The sequence below is a fragment of the Triticum urartu genome, chromosome 6 (assembly GCF_003073215.2).
Source record: "Triticum urartu cultivar G1812 chromosome 6, Tu2.1, whole genome shotgun sequence".
In the NCBI taxonomy this organism is placed as follows: domain Eukaryota; kingdom Viridiplantae; phylum Streptophyta; class Magnoliopsida; order Poales; family Poaceae; genus Triticum; species Triticum urartu.
In genome coordinates, this window is record NC_053027.1 from 326,455,722 (window position 1) to 326,480,709 (window position 24,988).

Genomic DNA, 24,988 nt, shown 5'->3' on the forward strand with positions numbered 1-24,988 from the left:
GGGGCGAATCATTTTTTTTCGGATGCACTTCCTTGCGTGCGAAGATGTAGCTGGTGGGTCCCAGCAGTCAGGGGGAAATGTTTTTTCACGAAATATGGTGGCCCGTCCGGTGGGTTCCCACTGTTAGGTGGAGGAATAATAATTTTGCGCGTAATAAGGAGGCACTTCCTTGCTGCGGCCGTGGACCCAGCTGTCAGCCTCTCCACGTACAGTCCATGTCCGATGGAAGCCATTCCTTGACCACGTTGACCACGCCGCGCCGAGAGCACCAGGGCAGTGGACGACGGCGAGGCCCAGGAAGGGGACGACACGGAGCCAGGGAAGACGCGGCAGTGGATGCCCACACGTAGAGGAGTATGAGGGTTCACTCGTTCGGCTGCAGTGTGAGGCTACCGTCGTCGCAGAATAACAGGGGGTGTGGGTGCGTAGAGGGATGGCTTGGCCAGCGGTTGGAGTAGTAGGGGGCGGTGAGGCCTCCGCGGCATCACAGCCGGCCACGGGCGGCAGGAGCAGGCGGCACGACCGGCGCTGCTTTGTGCGGCTGGAGCAAGAAGACTAGAGGTTGAAGAAGCACTACGGCCGTTGGATGGACATCGTACGGTCACTGGAGCTAGAATCGTTCATATATTGACTAGAGTTGACAAAGGCCTCTGTCCTAGTCAACTTAGTAGGCCCACAAGTCAGCATCCCACCAAGGTGCGTCCCAGCTAGTAGGGGGGGTATTCATTTTTTTGTGCGTAATAAGGAGGCACTTCCGGTGGGTCTGAGCTGACAGCGGGGGAAACATTTTTTTTCGCAAAATACGGTGGCCCATCCCGTGGGTCCCAGCAGTCATGGGGAAATATATTTTTTGCGAAATACTGGTGGCCCGTCCGGTGGGTCCCTGCTGTCAGGTGGAGGAATAATTATTTTCCGCGTAATAAGGAGGCACTTCCTTGCGGCTGCCGTGGACCCAGGTGTCAGCCTCTCCACGTACAGTACTCTTCCAATGGAAGTCGGTCATTGACCACATTGACCACGCCGCGTCGAGAGCACTACGGCGGTGGATGACGGCGAGGCCTAGGAAGGGGACGACGTGGAGCCAGGGAAGACGCGGCAGTGGAAGCCCGCGCGGAGAGGAGTACGAGGGTTCACCGGTTCGGCTGCGGTGTGAGGCTACGGTCGCCGCAGAATAACAGGGGGTGTGGGTGAGTAGAGGGATGCCCTGGCTAGCGGTGGGAGTAGTAGGGGGCGCTGAGGCCTGCGCGGCATCATAGCCGCCCATGGGAGGCAGGAGTAGGTGGTCCCGCCGGCGCTGCTTCGGCGGCTGGAGCAAGAATATCAGAGATTGAAGAAACACTACGGCCGTTGGATTGACATCCAACGGTTAATTCTACTAGAATTGTTTGTTGACGTATATAATAACTAAAAAAAATCTTGCATACGCGTCAACTAAACAGGCCCACAAGTCAGACCACTCCCTCTTTTTTTAATAATTTATATATAGCTCATGGCAACTTCTTATGCGATTTATTGCAGTCGTTTTTTTTGGTTGGCCAGGACCAATTTCGCATATTTCTGTGGGTTCCAAACTATTTTTAATACCGAAATGTCGAGCAAGATTTAAAGTACTTTGAAGATATATTTAAATTAGATTAATGCCCAGTGAAATAGGAATCTGAAAGTGTGAAAAAATTCAGAAATTATAAAGTAATTGCCAATTTGTCATCTGTTTTTATATTTACAACCCATTTCATATTACTTTCAAGATTTGCAGGCGTCTTGAAAGAGTTGCAGCCCATCAGGGCGTAGAAAAATAAGTAGGCCTGGATTGGGTATTCTTCAAAAAAAATAAACTGGGCTCATTTTCACAAAGAAAAAAATAGCTGGGCTGGTCACATGGTGAACATAAATATAAGGCTGGGCTAGACGGGCCACAACCCAGTTCAAACCCTGCTCCGTCTCAACATTACCAAACAAGAAAAATACTGCTCGAGTAGCTACATCCCAGGTGTCAACCGATCTTGTGCTGTTCTCTTGTCTATTGACTATATACGCTCACAATGTCGTGGGTCCCAGATGTCAGGAAAACACTAGGAGGAAGCATTTTATTTTTCCATACGATGACGTGGTGGGCCCCTACTGTCATCCTCTCCATGTACTTCTGCCGATTCCTGTTGTTTGTTGACTATGTTGACAGTGTGACAGGGCGGCGCCGCGGTGAGCGCACCAAAGCACGCGGAGGACGTCAGCGTTAACGATTTAGGAGATGGTGGGGCAGTGATGCATGCGCTGAGGCGCAGCCAGCCATGGGAGGCGGAAGCAGGCGGCCCCGCCGGTGCTGGTTTGGTTTTGGCGGCTGGAGGAAGACAGGACTGAAGAAACATGACAGACTGTAAAAGCAGCAGGAGTACTTAACTACCTTAAATGAAACCATCAGGGGCACTTAACAACCAAAGCTGAAAGAAGTATGAGTACTTATACAGGTTCAACCGTACAGAGCACGCCTCGAACAGTGCTACTTTGCCTACAGTTAACCAAGGGTGAGGCCGCCAAGCCGCAGGACAAGGCCCAGGCGCCACCCCGCGCATCCACAACCTTCTGAAAGCGGCTTCATCTCGAAACATGGTCAATAAACATGATATTCGCTTTAGAGCCATGGAAAAGCAAGAACATATTCTTCTGTCCTATTCTCCAAGATGGACGGGCCTTCATTATTTGAGACCACCCATGAATAAGTAGCTTTTCACCTCCAAGGGGAATTGAGTAGGTCGACATAAACATCATGTTGTGACCAAGCACAAGTCTGACCCGACCATGGTCAGGCATCTGTATAGGAACAATAGAACTCGGCAGTTCCTGTTTCAAGAAGATCACAACTGTAAAACTTTGTATAAGCAATAGTTTATGAACAACATATATAACAGAAAACAGCTCGTACCATAAGTTTCTCGACATAGTTGGACCTGTTCAACGAGTGCAGCAGTGGCACACATATCCCACGTGGCCTTCCACCATTGAAACGCCCCACAAGGACCTCAAGACGATCAATAAAGTGTAGGAACTTGTGGATGTCGATCCAGTCAACTTCAGTGCCATTAGTAACAGCCGAGTTATTACAGAGTAACAAACGAGCAGACTGCTTAACTCTGAAAAAACCTACACGTGCCACCAATTATAAGAAAATATTAGTTAAAAGTAGCATCTTCGTGAGAGATTCGTTGCTACTTCTAAAGTTAAATTGTGATTAGTTAGACAGAATAGGTGGATTAAGAAGTAATCGAGGCAACAAGCAAGAACTAGATACAAAACTAACATGGATGAACAATTGGAACAACGTCGGGGTGGAAGATCGTAGTGAAGATGAGACCAGGTTGTGCTATTTCCATCAACATTCGTGCGCCAACTTTCAGTCTGTAACACCTAAGAAAGTTTATCCAAGTTCGGCCATAAAAAAGCAGCGATCTTCTTGGTTCACGAACCCAACTCGGAACTTATATCCATGGCTTATCTTCACTTTGACCATTAAACTAGTGTATTCAGTTATGGCAAGGCCGAGCATCTTGAGTACATGTGTTCTGGCAGAGCAAATAATACACTGCACGAAAAATAATATGAGAACACAGCTTGTTCAAAAAACCCCACCCTCCCGGATAGAAAAGAGGATTCTAGGAACATACTATGCGTGTTTCAAAATACTGTGTTAGGATGAGAAGGAACAAGTGTGGCGTCTCGTCGAGGGCGCAGAAACCTGTAGGGTACTCGCACCTTGGGCACTGCAAATGAAACACACTAGATTCAGTAGGAAGAAAAATGCATCAACGGCGGCGGCTGCCCTCCTAGGATTACCTGCGACCAAGGGACTTGGATTTATCGGGGATGGATGAAGAATTCGTACCTGGTTCTCCATGAGAAAACCCTATGCAATCGCCGAGAGGGGGTTTTATCTGAACAAGTTGACGAGGGAGAAGGGGATTCAGGCCCAGTGAAATATTGCCGCTTCGTCCGTCCAGCTTACTGCTAAAGCTGGAAAGGGGGGTTGTGATTTGACGGCTCATTGGGCATTACTGCAGCGCTATGACCGGGGTGTGTCTACCATGAAGTTTTGCACTCTAATTTGTGCATATGGCACGTGGACCCCGTTGCCGGTTGCCCCACATATCAGCGAAAGGAAGTAGAAAGACAGGAGTAACTAGTTACACATAAATATATATTTTGACAGAGAGATACTCCCTCTGTAAAGAAATATACAAATCTTTTATATCACAGGCTCACCTTGCTGAGAAATATACTCCCTCTGCAACGCACGGGCATTATGGGGGTTCAGCTTTTTTTATGGGGGTTCAGCTGAGAATATAATACTCAGATAGGCTCACAGTTCTGGACTTTGGGCCGTAGGCCGACCCTGCATGTTTGGGGGCCCATGTGTTCTACCTCAGCGCTTTTCATATTGCAAGCGATCGGTACGGCGCTGGTTTTAGATGCTGTCGCAAAGCGAATACACCAAATTGAATAAAGCATGGCAGCTGTTGGAATGAAATCGAACGACAGTTCCTAACCAGCAATCAGAGTTGCAATTCTATCAACGATATACCATGGGATAAATAATACTGTCGTACTACTTATACACACATGACACTTGTTTCACCATGCCAGATTATTACATCAAAATCTCTCGGAGGATAGATCAGTTCGGCAGTTGTGTGCTGCTACTGAAGAATTTCAAAGTTGATTTGGACCAGTTCTCCTTGCCGAGAAAGTTTGATTTTGACATCATCCCCTACCGCAAGATATGATTTAGATTTGAACCTTGACCATCCTTTAGCATTAATCATCATGTGACCATCCTTTGTACTTATGGTATATTGAGCAGGTTCATTCACACCAAGGCTGCGCATGGTAAGGGAGACTTGGCCGCGGTCGCCCGAATTGTTGAACGACTCCCTCATTGCTCTAGGAATTCTCTGTTTGCAAACAAGAAGACATACCCAAACAGTTAGATCAACACAGTGAATCATGTGAAACAACATGGAAAGAAAAAAGAACGAAGCACTTGGGCGGCCAATGCTTACCAAGAAGGTGGACATGTCAGTTTTTGTAAGGACTTTGGTATATGAACTGCGAACTGCAGCCCAGTCTGTTGCCGGTGCAACTGCATGGGCCGGAGCAGATGCAAGTGCAAGTGTTGGTGCAGGTGCCAAAGCCGCTGCTGCTGCCGGAGATGGTGCTCCTTGTAAAGCTGGTGCCGGTGTCGGAGCAGGTGTCGGTGTTGATGCCCGATCCTCTGGTAGATCAGACTGATCCGCTGACACGGTCGGTGCCCAACCCTCAGCTGGATCAGACTGAGTTGTTGCCGCTGTCAGTGCTAGAGCAACTGCAAGTGCTCGATCTGTGCAAGATAGCAGCGATCGTGTCTGGTCTGCTATGATCAGCTTTCTAACTTGAGTAGGATCTGTGACCGTGATCCAGTTTTTTTCTTCATTTCTTTTAAACGCGAGAAGGACTAATTGTGGCATTTTTGTTAAACCAAACTGTAGTTCATCATAGGGATTCATCTTGTACTCAGACAACAGACTGATCCATTTTTCCAGTAATATAAGTGATGGACACTGCCTTCGTTACTGACACGACATATGAAGTGAAACCTGCAAAAATAGCCATCATAGAGCAAACCAAACGGTTTATTCTGTGATGAATATCACATGGAAAAACCCGCATCGTAAAATTGCAGGAAAAGAAAGAAAACATGACATTAAATCAATAATATTTAGATAGTAAATCAATAAGATTTACTTGATGTGACACGAGTGAATCCTTACCAGGAAATCACTATGTTGAAGTACTAAACAGAAGATTGATCGTCCAACTACGCGTGGCATGCAGGGGCCCTGCCTACTCCCACAAGCAGGACAGTCCAAAGGTCGTGACAAATCGTATGGACCGAATGGGACTGGAAATCCTGGTGGGTGCGATAAACCCTGCAATGCATACAGATATTGGAGTGTAACCATAATTGATAAACCGTCCACACAAAAAATATGATCTGGATACTTCAAAATATACAGACTAAATTGAGTGGACAGACATTAACATAGACCGTTCTCAGGACTGACCACACACCAAAAGCGGCAGTACTAAAAAACAATACAGGGTTCACAAACACCAAGTACTGAACAATAGTACTTACTACAAACAACCAGAGTTGCACTAACTAAACTCTGTAGACTATTTCTTGCCCCCGACCTACGGGATGAACCCCGCATAACTGACTAGGCCATGGACTTCGTGTGAGATGTCTACATGCACCATCACCATCTTTTCAACCTTGGAGAACCTAACAGAGTGGTCTTTCCACTCATAAACATGATGATGAAGACAGGCCGCATCAGATTTTTTGGAAGCTTTACAAGAACCACACCCTTCGTTATCGAAGGCACAACCAAGAAATTGTTGTGGTCAAGTACAGCCTCGAGAACACGCCTGACAACAATGCTACAGGAAAACACTAGTTTAGGACACGTGGCAACAAGGACACAGCAGCTGGATAGTTCAGCAGTAGAACTCATCATCAGGTCTTCCAGTTCACACGGTATGACTTTGAGAACTTCATCTCCACTGCGGACCTGGTTCTAATTCAAACAGAAACCATATTTTATTACTACCTCTGTTCAGAAATATAAGATGATTTTCGATATTATACTCCATATATGACTACATATACGCACAGAAATGAGTGAACAAAGACACTAGAACATGTCTTCAAAGGCATGAGAGTAGAGGGATTACATGCAATATCCATAACACAAGTTACTGAGGCAAATATACACTCTTAAAAGGTAGTATTGATGTTCATAAAGTACTCCCTCCGTCCCAAAATTCTTGTCTTAGATTTGTCTAGATACGGATGTATCAAGTCACATTTTAGTATTAGATACATCTGTATCTAGACAAATCTAAGACAAGAAATTTGGGACAGAGGGAGTAGTTGAAAGTAATCTATAAGAAATCAATGTCAACCTCTCGCATGTTTTGGTCAAAAGAGGAATTTAGAACCGTCATTTGGCACACTAAAATCACATGCAAGATCACCTAGAAAGTTGTACTACCAGTACTAGTACTGCGTGTTAGATGAAAAAACACAATCAAGATCGAGAAAAAGATCGTCAACAAGAGACATTACCTGGACTTTATTAATGAGGGATCCCGGAGAGGGGGGCTTGGACAGGGCGATGGCTTTGAGCTTGTCTGCGGTAGTCTCGGCGGGGTGCTTGCGCTTCTTCGTACCATGAGCCTCGATGGTTTCGGCCAGAGCGATAGACATCACGTCGGCAGGTGCTCCAGCATCCATCCAAGAGAGGAAGCTGAGAGAGAAGAGTGAAATGATGGTTGCTTCGTCCGTCCAACTTACTGCTGGAAAGGAGGGGGTTTTGTGATTTGACGGCTCATTGGGCATCACTGCGGCGGTTCGATCAGGGTAATCTACCGTCACTCTACTATGGAGTAATTTATTGCATGGCTAGTGGACCCAGGTGCTGGCTGTCCCACACGTCGGGGAAAGTGAGTAATTTAGTGCATAGCTGGAGGAGGATCCGCACGGTACAACGTGTCCACTATTTTTCTGAAGAAAAAAATGATTACAGCAAGCGTTTCCTCTCTTACGACGGAGGAGTGCGAAACACGGCAGCCACTTGAACATACACAGTGCTCCTACTACTAGGCATGTGCAGTGGTTCATACGTGAGTACTACACAATCTTGTTGCTAGTGTAGTAAGATATGCCGATAACAAATGATGTTGTGCGCATGTCAACTACTCCTATATGTAACATAGTACCATTTTTTCGACTGTCTGGTCGAGAATGAACGGTGAGATCAATGTTAACAGAACTAGGTCCACAGCGCACGGAGAGTACGGTGCTACACTACTCCATGAAACATGAACCATATGAAGCACGAATAGTGTTAGGCAGGGTGTATGAAGGGTGCACGGGATGGGAGCAAAAGTTCCCTTCTCAACCCACTTTTGGGTGTTTGGCAGAGTGCACGAAGGGTGCATGAGTCCAAACTAGTAGGTTCACAAAAATACACGAAGAGGAAACAACTATATTGAGATGAGAATGCAACAAAACACACCCACACGCTTTGTGCTACAGTGCCTGATCTGCACCGTCTGAGTTTGATCCAACGGTCATGTTGCACCGATACATGGGCATGCCCATGTAGAGGGCGCCTAAACATCACCGAAGTCCCTCTTCTTATCGAGGCGCACGACGTTGGTGATGCAGGGTGCAACCGCCCGCAGAGCCCGCTCCCGGCCGACAGGAGCCCGCTCGTCAAAGATGGCATCCAATGGCATGAATGGATTCCGGTGACGGAGCCCTGAAAGGTTTCACCCGGCAACGGCGACGGCAGCCCGCAACCCCTCCTTGTCTAGCTCAGCCACCACCATCGCACGGAGACGGCTCAGCTCCTCAGAGATATAGGTGAATAAGGAGACGAGGTCAGGAAGCCGCGCCTCGTTGAAGTGGACCGGGTTTAGCCCGACGGCGGGCATCGTCACGCTAGCATGACGGTAGGCATCGCACAGCCGCAACGCGTGCGTGGCAACTTGGTTCACCAAGTGGCAGAGGCGATCCTGGACCTCGTCACGATCGGCCCGCTCACGCTCCGGCCGGCTCCCCTGACGGCCTATCATATCTCCCGCTTTCTGCATTAACGCCGCTGACGCCTCGAGCATCTTTGTGGTGGACGCCTGCCGCTTTTGAAGCTCCATGAACTCCCGCACATAACGGAGGAGCATGGCACTCCTCTCCTCCTTGAGCTCACGGAGCTCTAGGTCCTTGGCCCTGAGCTCCGCATCCTTGGCATGGAGCTCCTGTGTCAGACGTCTCACCTCGGACTCCGTGATCTGCTGCGCCGCCATGGCACCAGGTAGAAGCAATGAGGAGAGGAAGCAAAGGGGGTGAAACGGCTGAAAGGCAATGCAATCTACGGGAAAGCGGAGGGAGCGGGGAATCTTTTGGTTTTCACCACGGTAAAACACCAGTCGACGACTTCTCACATTAGGGAGCAGTGGGTTTTTACAGGCGGAGTCATCGTGACTAATTGCTGCCGCGCCTGCTCCCGTCAATCAAAAAATTAAAAATCCTGCCGCGCCTGCTCCCGTCAATCAAAAAATTAGAAATCCTGCCGCACCCAAACACTAGAGCAACGCCACGGTGGATATTTAAATTTACCTGCCGGCAAGTAGATAAAAAAAGGGGTGAAAAAACAAATGTGGCGGTGGCCTAGGTAATCGGTCGAACTAGCCCAACTAGCTAGCCACCATGCTTCACTGATGTACTTAGTGGGAAAGGTGGTCTTTCGTGATTTGATTACTCATTTACTTGCTTCGGCGCTATGACCGAGGAGGACCCAAAAAAAGCGCGGTGGGGCGTCCCACACGTCAGGAAGAATATATGCGTGCACCACCCGGGAGGACCCCGAAACCGCGCGGTAGGGTGTGCCATGTCTCGGCACGGAGGAAAAATGTGCGTGTAAAAATATACTGTATCAGACATAGTACCTATGGTTCGACCTCGGGACCCAGCCAGTCGGTCGAAAACACCCCACTAGCCAGACAACTTCATCATGCAAACATGGCACGGAGGATAGATGTGGTTAGCTCCATCTCGACCAGCCACAACGTCTCTTGTTCTAGGCGATTCTTCTATTTTCCAAGATTTTTTTAGTTGTAATAACACCACGGCAAGCTAGCGCCACTCTTCATGTGTGTCCATGCAAAGGTTAGACGATGGAGAAAAGAGAGATTGAGATCGCAGACCTGGGACCCACCAGTAAGTGAGACAACGATCATGCACGTGTTGACGAGGCACTCCCTCTACTCTACTCAACGCAAGTACTGTATTAAATCAAGTTATGGGACAAAGCCAACAACTGTTTGTCTTTTTAGGCTATTGACTTACACTTTGTAGTCCAGGTTGCCAGTTCGAATCTCATCGTTTAGATTTGTTAGTTTTAGGTCCAAATTTGATTAATGACAAGTGGGACCCCCGTGTGTTGTTCCGATATTTCAGTGTAGGATGGTTTTTTTGAACAAACACTTTGCGCGGTTAGACAAGTAACGGCACGAGTTACACGTATTTTGCAAGTTTACGAACAAAAATGACAGCGGCATAGAATATCACATCCACCCCGCAGCTTAGATACTAAAGTGATACGAGTTTTTACACCGTTGGAAGTGAGATCCAATGGCTTGGGAGTAGTCTTTGTAATTATGCGCAATTTCCAAATTCTCCAAAGGTTTTTTTGCAAATAAAACATTCAGGCCTCATGCGTGCCGCTGCATCTTCGATCCAACAGTTCCCCGGTGCTCATATTAGGTGCTCCCCGTAGGTTAATTACCCGCTACGGCGATATGAGCATCTTGGTCGTATGATCAGTGATCAGATGGCACATGTGTAGTACTTGTACTTTCTGCGCATTTCCCAAACTCTATCAGCCGTATATTGCAAAAACATTCAAACCTCCTACTGTGGGCCGTTAGATCTCAGTGAACTCGTATCACCATAGAATCTACGGTGCAGGAGCACCTCATACTCTCCCGTGCGAGAAAACATAAGGTGCTATCGCAGCTTGGATGCTACGGTGATACGAGCTTGGAGGTCGTTTGATCTGAGATCCAATGGCATCTGAGTAGTCTTTGTGCTTATAAGCAGTGACCGAACTCTTTTGGGGCTTTTTCTGCAAAAAACCATTCGAACCACTGAGGAGGTGTTGGGTCACAAATCCAATGTCTTCGAAGAGCTTGTATCACCAAAGCATCTAAGGTGTGGTAGCACATGATATTCTTACATACAGGAGAATATGATGTCCTCCTTCATCTTAGATGCTACGGTGATACGAGCTTCGAGGTCGTTGGATATGGGATCAAAGGGCATCTAAGTAGTTTTTGTACAAATTGTGTGCAATTCTCAAACTCATCAAGGTTTCCTGCAAAAATATTAAGACACATCATGTGAGCTGCTATATCTTAGATCTACAAGCTCCAAGCAACTCGTATCGGCATATAGCATCTAAGGTATGGGGGCACATGATATTCTCCCGGGGAGGAGGGGTGGGGGGTGCACAACCAATCGGTGGTTGGGAGGGTGGGGAAAAATATAATCTAAACAACCCTAAACAGAGCTCCACAATTTTATCTAAGGTCGAGGGGTTGACCCCCGACAATCATAGCTCCGCCTAAACACAACATTTGCATGTACTGTAGTACTAGACTTAATATTCATGTTTCAGTTTCATGTTCATTTTAAATATTGAACTGAGGACCACGGATGTCTTACATTTTACTCCCTTCGTTCCTAAATATTAGTATTTTTAGAGGCTTCAAATGGACTGGCACATACGGATATATATAGACATATTTAGAGTCTAGATTCACTCATTTTGCTCCATATGTAGTCACTTGTTGAACTATCTAAAAGACAAATATTTAGGAATTGAAGGAGTATTTTTGAATTCGTGTCATACAAGCATGGTTTGGAAAAATAGATGCATTATACTTATTGGATTGTTGTTGTGTTCATGCGTGTGTGTGTGTGTCTGTGTGTGTGTGTGTGTGGTCATATGCTTGATACATACAAAGTTTTCTCACCTCCATATTGTTCATCTTTTAAATTTGAATTTGCATTGGAAAACTTACTAGGGATACCATGAAATTTGAAATCCACATTGAGATCACTATATCACAAACTCACTCTAATTCAACAACTTGTCATAAATCAATTACCATGTTGAGATTAGTATTTGCAAGGAAAATACGGGTATTGTAATACACATAGATTTGTTCGGAAATTTAAAAGATTCCTTTCGTATTATCGAATGGTAGGACCCAACGGCATACCAGCCAGACCTTGGCTCGTGTTGACCCTAAAAAAAACCGGGCTCGTGTCCTTCGGTGGCGTGCGTGGTATGCACATTAGGCAACCCCAACCAGTCGAGCCTCAGCGTTTCAAGTCGAAATATCTGGCGGCCAGAATTCCAGCCCTAGAAAATTCCCCTCATGTCCTCGGTCCATAGTGACTACCGATGAACAACGGAGGGATGCTTTAGTAACTAGACAACGTTACCTACCGTGCCGAGCATGGTTCAATTCCCTCGGTCGCTGCTCGCCAAGGTCACCCGTCAACTGCATTGCCTAGTACTACTACTACTACTACTACTACTACTACTACACCAGGATGAGCACAGAATTGAGCCCATTTGTTCGTGCCTAGTACTTGAGTTAATATATCAGGCAATGCACTGGTACGGAGGGATTATCCTTTTACTCTGCATATATAACTTGTCTGAAGTCTAACTAAGAAAAATGTTTGACCAAATCCTTTTTAAGCAATACAACAGGGCAGATGTACGGCTTGAAAATTTATTGCATGATGCACGTTATGATATTGTTTCGAATCCTTGATTCAGAAAATCCAAAAGTGAGCATAAATTTTTGAAACTAAGCATGGTCACGTGATATGGCACAAATATTACTTCGTCAGTTTTTTCTTCAATTTGAGACAAGTTGCTTATGACAAGTTGCACAAATCAAGAGCCAAGGTATTTAGGAACAAAGACCTGTCACGTTAAGGCGAACGCTTTCACTATTGAAACCGTGGGCGTTTATGTGCCACCACGAGTCCCCGCTTCTCATCAGCAGGTGTCGTCCGAGCAAGCGTGTGAGTCGACGGGAGGCGTGCGAGCAGACCATTGTGCAGGCTCGCCGGGGGGTGAGCCCTTTGACCAGGCTCTACCACCCACCATCGTCCCAACTACTCCCACTTTTAATGTCGCTGGCGCCGCAGTTTAAAATCAACCCTGCACTACCCGGTATCGCTACAATCCCCTCTCTTCCTCTATGATTCTCCTGTCGTCTACCTCCAACTAGCCTGACCTAAACATACGCCATGCCGCATCACGATGGTCTGCCCTTAGTGTTCCAGTTTCCTGAGGAAGACACCCAGCCGGAGTCTCAAGAACATAAGGCGCTTCGGCATGAGCTTGAACTGGCCTTGCGGGAAGACGTCGCGCCTGTCCCCGCTCCCGTTCTGGCTCCCATCGCCCCGACTGCGCCAGCGCCCATCCCCGTGGCATTGATGGTCTGTGAGCCGCACATTGTCGCCGAGCTTGATCCCACAGGGTTCCACGAGGTCCCTGCCGACTTTCACGCGCCCGTGCACCTGCCAGTGCATGCGCCTGTGTGTGCACTGATGTGCGCGCCCGTGCTGGTGCCCGTGCACACGAATGTCGCCGCCGCACCATTGACAGCGCATGTCCACGTGCGGGTGGCAGTACGCCCCTCAGCGGCATGGATGGCCGCCGTCGACCGCTTCCTTGCACCAATGCCAGTCGCCTCCTCCCGCCAGTTGACTCGCTCTGAAGTCCAGAACATTTTGGCCTTCCTTGAAGCTAGGCCAACGTCCAGGAGTACGCCTACAACGGTGCAAGACGCCGCCGTCGGCGTCGGTTAGTGGCCCAATGACACACAGAGCACGGCAGAGGAGCCGCTTCCCAGAGCGAGACACCCCCGCCGCCACCGTGTAATCTAAATTTGCCATGAAAACCGTTCGGATTGCCATGCTTAAAATCCGAACGTTTATCATTTCCGTTTATTTTATATCGATCATCGTATAATTAAAAGTCAGAGTCAGACTGAACGAAATGTATGGTTTGATCGATTGAATGTTCTGCTAGAGCCGTATCAAATTAAATATAAAACGTCATCAAGCCACATGTATTGCTTGTCATCCAACGACCTAGACTGCTTCAATGTCGAGTGCTCAACACATTTAGCGTGCAGTTAATTTCATGCCAAAAATAGTGCTAATCACATGACATCACACAAATAATATCCTAGTAGTTAATATCCGCATGAACTTAATATACTTCCAAATTAATGTGCATTGCACGTACACACTGACTAGTGCTTCTAGTACGTGAAACTGGTGCCATGACTTGTGAACGCGTCCAGATATGGTCAACGGCAACATCGCCCGCGAGTTCTTCCTGTTTTCCCATGCGTCTAAAAGCAGAAGGGGAGGAGAGAGAGAGCACACATGGAACCCACCAGTAAGTGAATGCAAATAGTACTAAAAATAGTATTACATGTTATCCATTAATTAGGCTGTGGTAATATAAAAACATTATGTGAACAAAGGGGGTACAACAAACATTGCTATTCTACATATGTTGCCTATTGACGTGCGGCTTGAAGGCCCGGTCGCATGTTCGATCCGCGTCCTTTATTTTTTTAATTTGTATATGGGTCCAAATTTGTTTCATGACATGTGGGCCCCTCGGTGTGTAGTTTGTAGCACTTTAATTTGTGGTTCGAAATTTGTTCCATTCCAAGTGGACTATCGGTGTGTAGTTTTGTAGCTTATTTATAATAATTAAAGAGAACAACATAGTTTTTTCAATAATACCATGGTGCGACGTTGAAGGCGAGAAAGGACGTGCGAGAGAGCGATGACCGAGCCAGAGGGAAATCAACTAGGGGAGTTGCGCGGGTTGCAACGGTGTTTGGAGTAGTTGTGGGCCGAATGCTACGAAAATATAATCTAAACCGACTGGAATAAATGCCTACACAAATTAATCCAAGGTTGGAGTGCCCCTCGCAATGTAAATAGCTCCGGCTTTGCGAGGGATGGAGAGGTAGCAGCTTCAACGCGTGAAGATACGGTGTGAGAAAGCGAGGTCAATCGAGAGACATATAGATAGAGAGACAAAGTGAGTGTGGTTCGACATTCATTGAACAAATATATATGCTCTGGAGAGATATTGTCCGATTGAGCTTTTTGGCAAGGGTGAGGGCTGTAAGATAGAGCTTGAGAGATGATCCAGTCACAGACGTGTAGATATATTTTGTGTGTGGGAGGAAGCAAGGTCAACCGATCACATAGGGTCGCCGTGCGATCGAAAGAGTGAGATGGGTTGGAGAGAGTGACCTAGATAGACGATGTGCGTGAGAGAGTATACAATGTGAATTGGTCGAATTGGGCTCAAACATGGTGATATATCATTTTTGTCCGAAAAAGAGCGAGGTCAATCGAGACATACGGAGAGAGAGAGAGAGAGAGAGATTGAGTGAGCGTGGCCCACCATGAGGTCGAAAGAGTGGCGGCGGCTTGGATGGACTGACTAGATAGACAATCTGTGTGAGAGAGTATAGAGTGTGTCGATCGAGGCCCGAACAGGGAGATATATCATTTGTGTGTGTGAAAGAAAACGAGGTTAAACAAGACTCAAATAAAGAGAACGAGATTGAGCGAGTGTGGCCCGCTGTGCAGAAGAAAGAGTGAGACAGTCTCGAGGGAGTGACCTAGATATACAACGTGAATGCGGGCGCACGAGGGGTTGGGGGGCTAGATAGGCAATGCATGTATTTAGCGCGAGAGGGTGTGAGGGAGAGGGGGGAGAGAAATCTCGGCATGGGGTGCAATGGTGGGTGTGTGTGAGGTAAATACATTTGGTAACAGAGTGGAAAAAGGGGTAGTGTAGTTGAGAGACTTAGAGATCAAAACACGGAGAGAAAGAATGAATGTGTGTTGGAAACCGATAGCTTCCTACGGTGGTTAGGAAAGGAAGATTGACCGATACATGAAGTATGTAGCGTTTGTGGGGGGGGGGGGAAAAAAAAACATTTGAATGTACATAGTACGAGACTTAATATCGATGTTTCAATTCGGTGTACATTGTAAGATTTGAACCGAGGACCAGGCATACGGGTAACTATTTCGAATTCATGCCATACTAAGTTTCGAAAAGTTGACATTGACTCAGTTTTCTTGTGCTATTTTGTAGGTCATATGTTTGAATCCATCCAAAAGTTTTCTCACTACCATGGTGTTCATCATATACATATGAATTTGTATTAAAAAGTAGTGTGGATACAGTGAAATGCGAAATCCACGTTAGAATTGGAGATCGCTACGTGACACACACTCTAATTCAAATAACTAACTACGCGAGACACACTCTAATTCAAATAACTAATTATGTGACACACACTCTAATCCACGTTAGCATGGGTACCGTTTCGATTTTTTTTCAAATAACACATCATTAATTAATTTATAGTACTCCCTCTGTTCACTTTTATAAGACCTTGAAGACATTTCAGACAATGTGCAAAACAGTTCATTTTAAGTTGTCTGAAACGACTTACAAAAGTGAACGGATGGAGTATCTCGTTTCGAATGACTAATTATTGCAAGGAAAACACGGGCATGGTAATACATACAGATTCATTTGCAAATGAAAGAAGATTCGTTTGCATTCTCAAATGTAGGCGCACCAGGCAGACCAGGGTCGTGTCGGGGTGGACGCTGCTTCGGTGCCTTAAAGGTAACTGCCTTTGGGTCACTGACATGTGGGCCAGCCACCTGTTGGGCCCACATGTCATGGACACAAATGCAGGTGCCTTAAGGCACCAAAGCATAGTCCTGTCGTGGTGGTCGCGTGTGTCGGACGGACGCGTAGCACCAAGCCCCCCCCCCCCCCCCCCCCCCAAAAAGGACGACGATAATATAAGTTCGCGCTTCCACGTTTCGGATTGAAATATTTAGCGGCCCCAATTCCAGCCCTGCAAAATCTCTCTTCTCCACCGTCCCCTTCCACGCCCAGATTGATCAAATCCCTAATTCGCCCCCAACCCTCGTATCGCCCCTCGTCTCGTCTCTTTCCCCACCGTTCCCCACCTTTGTGCCGGACGACGACGACGAAGACGACGGTCGCGCTTCACCACCGCAGCGGAGCTACCTCATCTACGCCCTCGTCCACCGCACTGGGTGGTCCACCGACAACGTCGGCCGCTGCAACCGACGTGCCTCACAGACACCGAGTTCCACCACATCAGGTGCGCTTCACCAACGCCGTCTCCCAGCTCACCGGGGCTACTTCACCGAGCACATCGCCGCACCTCCGCCCCCGAGGCCGTTGGGGCTTCACCAACGGTCTCGTCCACCGCATCGTAGCGCTCCGCTGCCACTCAAGATCTGCATCCGTGCGTGGCCAGCCAACGCCAGCACATCACCCTCAACGGCTCTGAAGTGACCCGCACTCTAGCTAGACGAGCATGCCCAAACGCCGGCCCGAACTAGGTATCCACACATCACTCCCTTGTGCAATGTTCCGACGATGTTTGGATATCCTTTCACTGCCTCTTATCTTACACGCCTATGCAACTCTGACTTTAACTCTTATTTCTTATGGAGATATCATCTGAAACAAGCAAAACCATTTTTTTAGCGAAGCATGGCGGCGCTACGGGATCTAGTACACATCCTGCACACCCCTATAACGTTGTTAGTATCTGTCCTCCGGTACAACATCAAGGTCGATTCCTCTTATTTAATCAACCATTCGCCGTGTCAAAAATGCAGAGCGGGATGCAAGGAGCACAAGGCATGCACATCCAAGCAAGTGGTAACATGGACTTGTACATGGAACATCCCAAGCACAAGCAGAACTGCAGTGAGCCTGTACAACGAGCTAGCGTAAGTCCCTGCATTTCATTTAATTCATACTGGCATTCGTGTATGATTTGTGTGCAATGGCTGATCCACGAATTCAAGTTACCAGGGGCGAACATTTAACTTAAAAAATACGAAGGCACTTGCACTCCGGAAATCAACATAACTTGAGAAATGTGAAGCTACATGCACTTTGAAAACCAGCTAATGATCCAAAGTAGTTCAGGTTATAAACACTAAATGATGCAAGCACCAAAAAACACAAAATGCAACATGGTGTACAAGGACTACAAACATGGTCTGTACCTGCTTGAATTATTCATTCTCTGGCTGAAAATATCAAAGTGTAATTGCACGTATAACCAGTGCGCAAACTGCATATCAATATATCTATCATGCACAAGTATGCCAATAGTTTCAAACAACAGATTAGAAAAGTATTTATGCTATGTTGTCATGATACGGGGACTTTCTGGTAGATGGCCTCGACGTTTCCCCAAGCTATGAAAATGCACTATAATTTGCTTGTCATCAATGCCTGCAAATCTCTGTCTCTCTCAACATAGTAGATCATCATTAGACACTAAATCCTTCAATGAGCTTGCAAAATGCTTGCATTAGATCCCTCATTAGACACTATATGTTCATCACCAGGAGCATGTAAAATGTTTGCATCAAATCCTTCATTAGTAGTCTGTTCATTAGACACTTCAGGCTCAAGAACAACATGAGCTTGTATGTTTGCACCGGAAACTTGATTAGATACATCAGATTCAGCCAGTTCAGTATTGATTGGGGGAGTTATAAAATAAGTAGAAATTGGTTTCATTTTCTCATAGATTCCCTACATACAAGCAGTTTTACAACACCGTCAGGTTTAACTATTGGCCAGAAATTGAAGAGTTGAATTAGATATAATCAGGGATGTGATGTACCTGCTCGTTGCGCATGCTACTCTTGCAAGCTGCGACTGTCCGTTTGCGCAAGCTTGATGCCATGCCCGTGCTGCCGCTGCTGCCTCCCATGCAGGCTACACCCAGGGTTGGATCTTCATCTTCTTGTCCTTCCGTTCGCTTGAAGCCCGGCGACCGCCCTCCAATGAGGGCGCGAGGAAGTGCTGTGTCGGTCTATCCAGCGGCAGCTAGGTTAGGAGCAAACCAGACTGGAGGCTGGAGCGAATGAATTGGGATTTTTCCTGATGTCGATCGATATGGGAGGCGCTCGTTTGGGCCGCGAGCCTGCTATAGGGCCTGCCTTGCACTTATGTTATTGGCCCATCGAAATTGAAACATTTTTCTTCCTTTTTTACATTGCCTGCTCGTGCGTTGGGACGAACAAAACTAGCATGGGCCAACCTGGACGACTCAAACTAGGTGCACACTTTCCAGCCACCTGAGGCGGCCGCCCATACCAGCCCCTATGGTGGCGTCGCCCCTTTTTGCGTGTACGATTGGATAGTGAAAAATATTCTAGTGGCGCTTTTGATTTACACACAGAATGGTTGAATTGCTTGTTTCTATGAACTGAGTTCGCCAATAATGTGAAGGATGCCAGTCTTTTCATCCTATTGTAGATTGCTTAGATCTCGATACGCCAAAAGTAATCGCATGAAATATATAGTAAAAGCCAGTGTGATGTGTTCGGCTACAACTAGTCTGACTACACGTCCTCATATAACATATCAAGGACGCACCATCTTACCAGATTAACCATTTGACTTACCCATGCAGTGTGGGAAGAAAGAAGTATTGGGACTGCGTATCCAAGCAATTGATGCCATGGACTCCTTCGTACAACCTTGTAAGCGAAAAAGAAGTTTTAGTGTGCCTGTACAAAGAACTAGCGTAAGTTTAGTTACCTGCTTCTCGGAATTTTAGTTAGCCACTTATTGCAAAAATGTTCAATTACGTTGCTTGGCTTAATTTAGTTTGCTACTGATTACATAATGGCATAGCCTGTTAATCATATTGTAGACTGCGCCTATCTATGTGTTTGATGCTTACTGTTAAGAATTACCTGTTTGCCTTACCTTAAATATCTACTTGTTTGTTTAACTGCTTTGCTGCTGCAACAACGGGTTACAATGATGTTAATAACTACTTTTCAACATCCAATTGAAACTCTTTAATTCCTTGTTTGTTTAACTGGTTTGCTGTTATAACTCCCAGTTGAGATGTTTTGCTAATTTCAACTTTTCTGAATCCAAACGGAACTTTAAGGGCAAAACAGGTTAGCCCAAGATCAAAGGGCGAGGTCCCCATGGACGTTGCATCATCCCACAGCAGTGGCACCGGCCCAATCATGCATTATGAATTGCCAACTGCTGATGCTCTAGAGGCTAAAATAGTGGTAGAAAGAGATTCTGCTTCTGCACTTAGAGATGAAGTTGACATGTTGAGGAAGCAAACAGCACAATCACAACCAGTACTCAAGACAACCATTAAATATTTGGTGGATTTCAAAACGAAGCAAGCTGAGACTGACCAGATTGTTAAGGTCCCGAAGGAAAAAAGGAAATTAAATTCCTACTTGGTAAATCATAGGTGAAATGTTCTTTCCATAGTTGAATAACCTTTGTGTTGTCTGTTCATGTAATCAATCAAACCATTTGTTTTAGAGATCATGTAATAATTGTTTTTTTTGTTTTTTAGTTTGTAATTTTATTTGAGCACAAGTCTGTATTAATTGATAAGACTCGGAGACATTTCATTTGGATTGCTGTGCCAGACCTACAAATATGCCAGTCGGGCTGAATGTGCATTCAGCAATAGTAGTAGTATAGATGGACCATAAGTGGCACGCATCGGAAAGGGCCAAGATGCTGGCTAAAAAAGATGTTGCTGTAGCCAAAAAAATTATAGCGGCCTGGCTTATGTATGTTAGTTGATATTATTGATCCATATACTCTATAAGTGTTTATATGTCTGTTAGTTCTGTACATTCTTGGTTGATTGACTCGGTATTTGAATCTTGATACATCGCTTGTGTACATATCTAAATGGGAGTACACATTATGCTGCGTGTGACATTTGGAGTTGGACATGAAGTGTTCCAAATATTCGAATTCACCTTAAACTGGATTCTAGTTTCTGAATTTGAGTATCGGCATTTGTAAACCATATTCATATATGATAGTGGAATACATCTTTGTCATCCTTTTGAAGATATATAAAAACACATAGAATGATTTATAAAGATTCATATCGGAATACAAAATGGATTCGAATTTAGTTGCCAGGGTAACGTGGATGCTTATTATCCAAGAATTCAAAAGAAGCAGCAAAATGTCCACTCCCACGTCGGTTGCCCAAAGCTAAGTGTTTGGGAGATGGAAATTACTGTCTACCCATTACACGGACAATCCATCGGCCCGATTTCCACTGCTCTAAATAGGGGTAGGTTAGTAACTTCAATTAGACGTGAAACGACTGCCTCTGAGCCATTCCGACATGGTGGGCATCAAACATGGGTGGCAAAACTCATTTGATTCAAGCTCGTCTAAAAGACCTCTGTTTCTCCCTCCATTTCCCATTCATACATGGTGGGCGGCAAAACAAACTCGACTCAGTCGAAATCAATGTAGGCAAATATTTTCAATAGGGGTAGGTTTGTAACTTCACTCAGACGTGACACAACCGCCCTACATGTCAGCCCCGTTCATACACCATGGGCGCCAACCATTGGTGCCAACCACCCTCTCCTCGCCCGAAATTGCTTTGGGCAAATATTGGCGAGATGCGAGATTACCGTCCTATCCCCAACCGACGAGACGTCCAAATTTTAAACGGGGGCTAAGTTCATAACTTTCCCATATTTCAGACAGGCGCGTCCCAAAAACATGGTTCCCCGTACCTCTCCCTCCATTTTCCCATTCATACACCGTCCGTGCTAGAACCCCCCATCCCCACACCAGCCTCCATCCGCCACCCCATCCATCGCCGCCGTCCTCCACCACATCCATCGCCACCGCCCTCCACCATGCCGGAGCACCTACCAAGACCGCGTCGTCCACTGCTAGAGATGGATGTTTTTCAGCCACGGCGACGGACCAATAGCCTTGCATCGCGTCCTCTCGCTTCATCGGCGCCGTTGTCCTCTTTGCCGGGGCCGCTCACACGACCCTCTCTTCCACTGCAATGGGACTTATCTCCCGATGCACCCGTCTACCGTCGCAGATCTGCTTCAACGCCACCGATAGCCATCGCACCCCCGATGCCTACACGGCACCGCAAGAGAGGTGGTACTTCATATCTCCTCAACTTTTTGATCTCAACCAGAAAATAGATCTTAACTGGGTTACTCTACTTTCTTTTTAGCTCTTAGAATTTAGTTCTTAGTTCGAAGCAAAAAATGGATGCTAAATATCATTTCTCCGGTTTGCAGCTTCAAATCTGCCATGGCACAGCCATAATACGGTTTAATTGATCATGCTTAGGGTTTAATTGATCATATTGGTTCCGTGGTGGTTTCTTTAATAGAAATCGGAGGGGAAACCCTCTTTTGCTAAAAAAATATGCTTAGAGTTTCCCCCTTTTATGATCACTATACGATCAGAATACGTGCTTCGTGTCATAATGACACTGCTCCACCCATCAAGCTAAACAAGCTTAGTTGTTCAAATACAAATCTGATATTATTAAAGCAGAGTTGTTTAATTGGTTAGCTAAATGTTCCTAAATTAGTTTCGAAAATGCATGTTCGCCGCTGGGGTGTGTATATCTACAGGCTGCCCACGGTGGGCTGGCCCACCCTGGGATTTTGGGTCATCCCAGGCCCCAATTCCCCTCTATTCTGCTACGCGCTTCCGATCTCTACTCACCCCCAGCCGCCTGCCTCGCTGGCGACTTGCCGTCCCCGGACGGCATGACTCTAGGAGGAGATGCCGTACTAACAGGAGGCTAGGAGCCGCTCGTCCAACAGCGTCACCGCTGCCCGGGCGCGCCGTCGTGCCTACCTTCCCAGTCCGTTCAGGGCTCAGGCATGCAGCACCCACCAAGCCAACCCGGTTTATCCTGACATACGTCCTCAACACTCATCAGCCACTCCTCATCACCCATTTTATAATTGATTCATTACTCATTAGGCAGGACTGTCATTAGGTTTTGTTGTGTGCTCAGTGCTACCTACACTTAATGGTTCAGATGTATTTCGGTAATCTTTAGTACCTCTAAAGTTCACAGGGTTTTCAAAATTCCGGCCCTCGGAATAGAAACTAGTCATTTTGGATTGTTTGTCGTAGTGACATTGACCCAGATTACTACTGCAAGCCAGGTTTGTTGACAATTTTACTTGTCTTTCTTACTCATTCGATATAATATACAATTATTCACGTCGATTAGTTGTAAACAATAAGTGCTAGACAAACTTCTTCATTCAGATTTTGGACGGTCTCTTACTATAGTTACAATTCTGCATACTTGTCCTAGTAAGCTCACAAGTAAATGATTGATTCACTACATCTATGCTTGCCTTGTCATATTTGTTGTCAATATTCTTTTAGGATGGACCACCCTGTTTCTAAATACTGGAACTGTAGACATGAGTGAATAGTATTTCTCTATGTGATCTCTTCCATCATGTGTGGGTAACAAACACTGCATTGTATAGAAAGAAAGTGTCATTTCCAGCTTTTACATAGGTTTCGATCTTTTACATGGAATACTGTAACGCCCCGGACACCCCCGCCAATGGTCATTACTCTTGGCGGGATCCAGACTGGCCCCACATATCAATACTAGTCTTTTCTGCGCACTTTGTCCTCACTCATGCGCACCCAGGAGCAACTTCCCGGTCGGCCACCCATCCTGATACTACTCCAAGCTGAGCACGCTTAACTTTGGAGCTCTGTCTGAATGGGCTACCGGAAAAGAAGGAATTCCTTATTGATATGAGTAGTCTATCATCCCTAATAAGCCAGGCCATCACAAATACAATCTGCCCACTTGCTTTGTGTCGCACTACCAACACTCCACCCTTGAAGCTAAACATTACGCCACTCATAATTTCTTAGTTTATTTGTTCAAATACGAATTTCATATGATTCTAATGTTCCTACTTCAGTTTTGAAATGTGTGCCTGCCTGTTATAGAGACATAAGGGGTTTGTATTTCTGTGTGTGGTCTAGTCAGCATGGTTGGGGAGGTGAACTTTGCATATGCAGGGGTTTATAGGGAGACACTCTCCGAGTTGAATCTGCAATGCATTCCATAGATAATCTGACTACTTTTTATGTTTTCATGAATCTCAGATTCTAAACAGCATCATAATGATTATGAGCTTGCGCGCATGAAAAGAATAAAGCAGAATAATGCCATGGCTGTCAAACTTGGCATTAAGGGACTGAAATCAAGTCTAGATGCAATGCAATGCAAACGCTCTCCACCTTGACATGGAGAAGGGCATTATAAAGCCGGTGTTAACTGTTAATGTAAGTCAGTCCTTCTAAAGCCTTTATCCTCAACTGTTGTTTAATTTGCTCGTACTCCCTATCGTTTACTGCTGTTTAGTTTGCTGTTTCTACCAAACTGCATGTTCGTAAGAACCGTAAGTTCTCAGTTTTACTTGTAAAACCAAATTCCTTATTCATACCATGCACATTACTTAATACATCCTATATGTATGCTTGTTTTTGTGGATCTATAATCCAGTGTGTGGTGAAGCAGCCCATGTTTGCACCTTGTCATCTCCTGTTTTATCTTACTTATGTGGCTGATGATATGAACAACATGCCATGCACAATATCCAAATTAGATACAATGATTTTCTTTGCCCTTCATCTATGCTTGTTATGTTGACATGGTAATCCAGTAGTGTGGCGAAGCTCCCCGCATTATGAACCATGCCAAATTATGCTATTGATATTTTGAACTTACTCTTTATTTTCTAATTTGAAATTGGATAGAATTGACAGAACAGTTATCATCTTTGTTTATACACGTGCAAAACATGGCATCTCTCTGCTTTGTTTCAGGGTGATATGCCTGATGGCATGCACAAGTCTGCTAAAGGCTGTGAGACAAACCCAACATATATTGCAGCAAAGAAGGCAAAACATCTTGAAGATAGTGAGACAACCCCAAAGTCTTGTCTTGACGAAGTGTTCAAGTTACTTGAGACTAACAGTCAGACAAGCTCACAGAACTCGTTGTCTGAATCAGTTCGACTTCTTCAGTCCCAAGTTATAGCAAAAAGGCATTCTGCAACTCAACTTTGACTTGAAGTCCTATCTCTAAGAAAGATTGCGGAGAACACCAATGAGAACCTCATTGCTAAACAGCTACACCTGGAAGCTATGACCGACATGCTAGGCCGGTCTCACGGCCTTGCTCAGCAGCTTGCGCAGCAGTTCCCCCACAAGGCTAACCTTTCTTGAACTTTCTTGGAAGTGGTCTCGGTTCAGTATTATTTTGTTACGCTGCAATGGTGCCCGGTTTTTGTAATCTGCTTCTTTGTTGCGCTTTATGATCACTGGTGGCGAACTTTGATGCCCAGTAG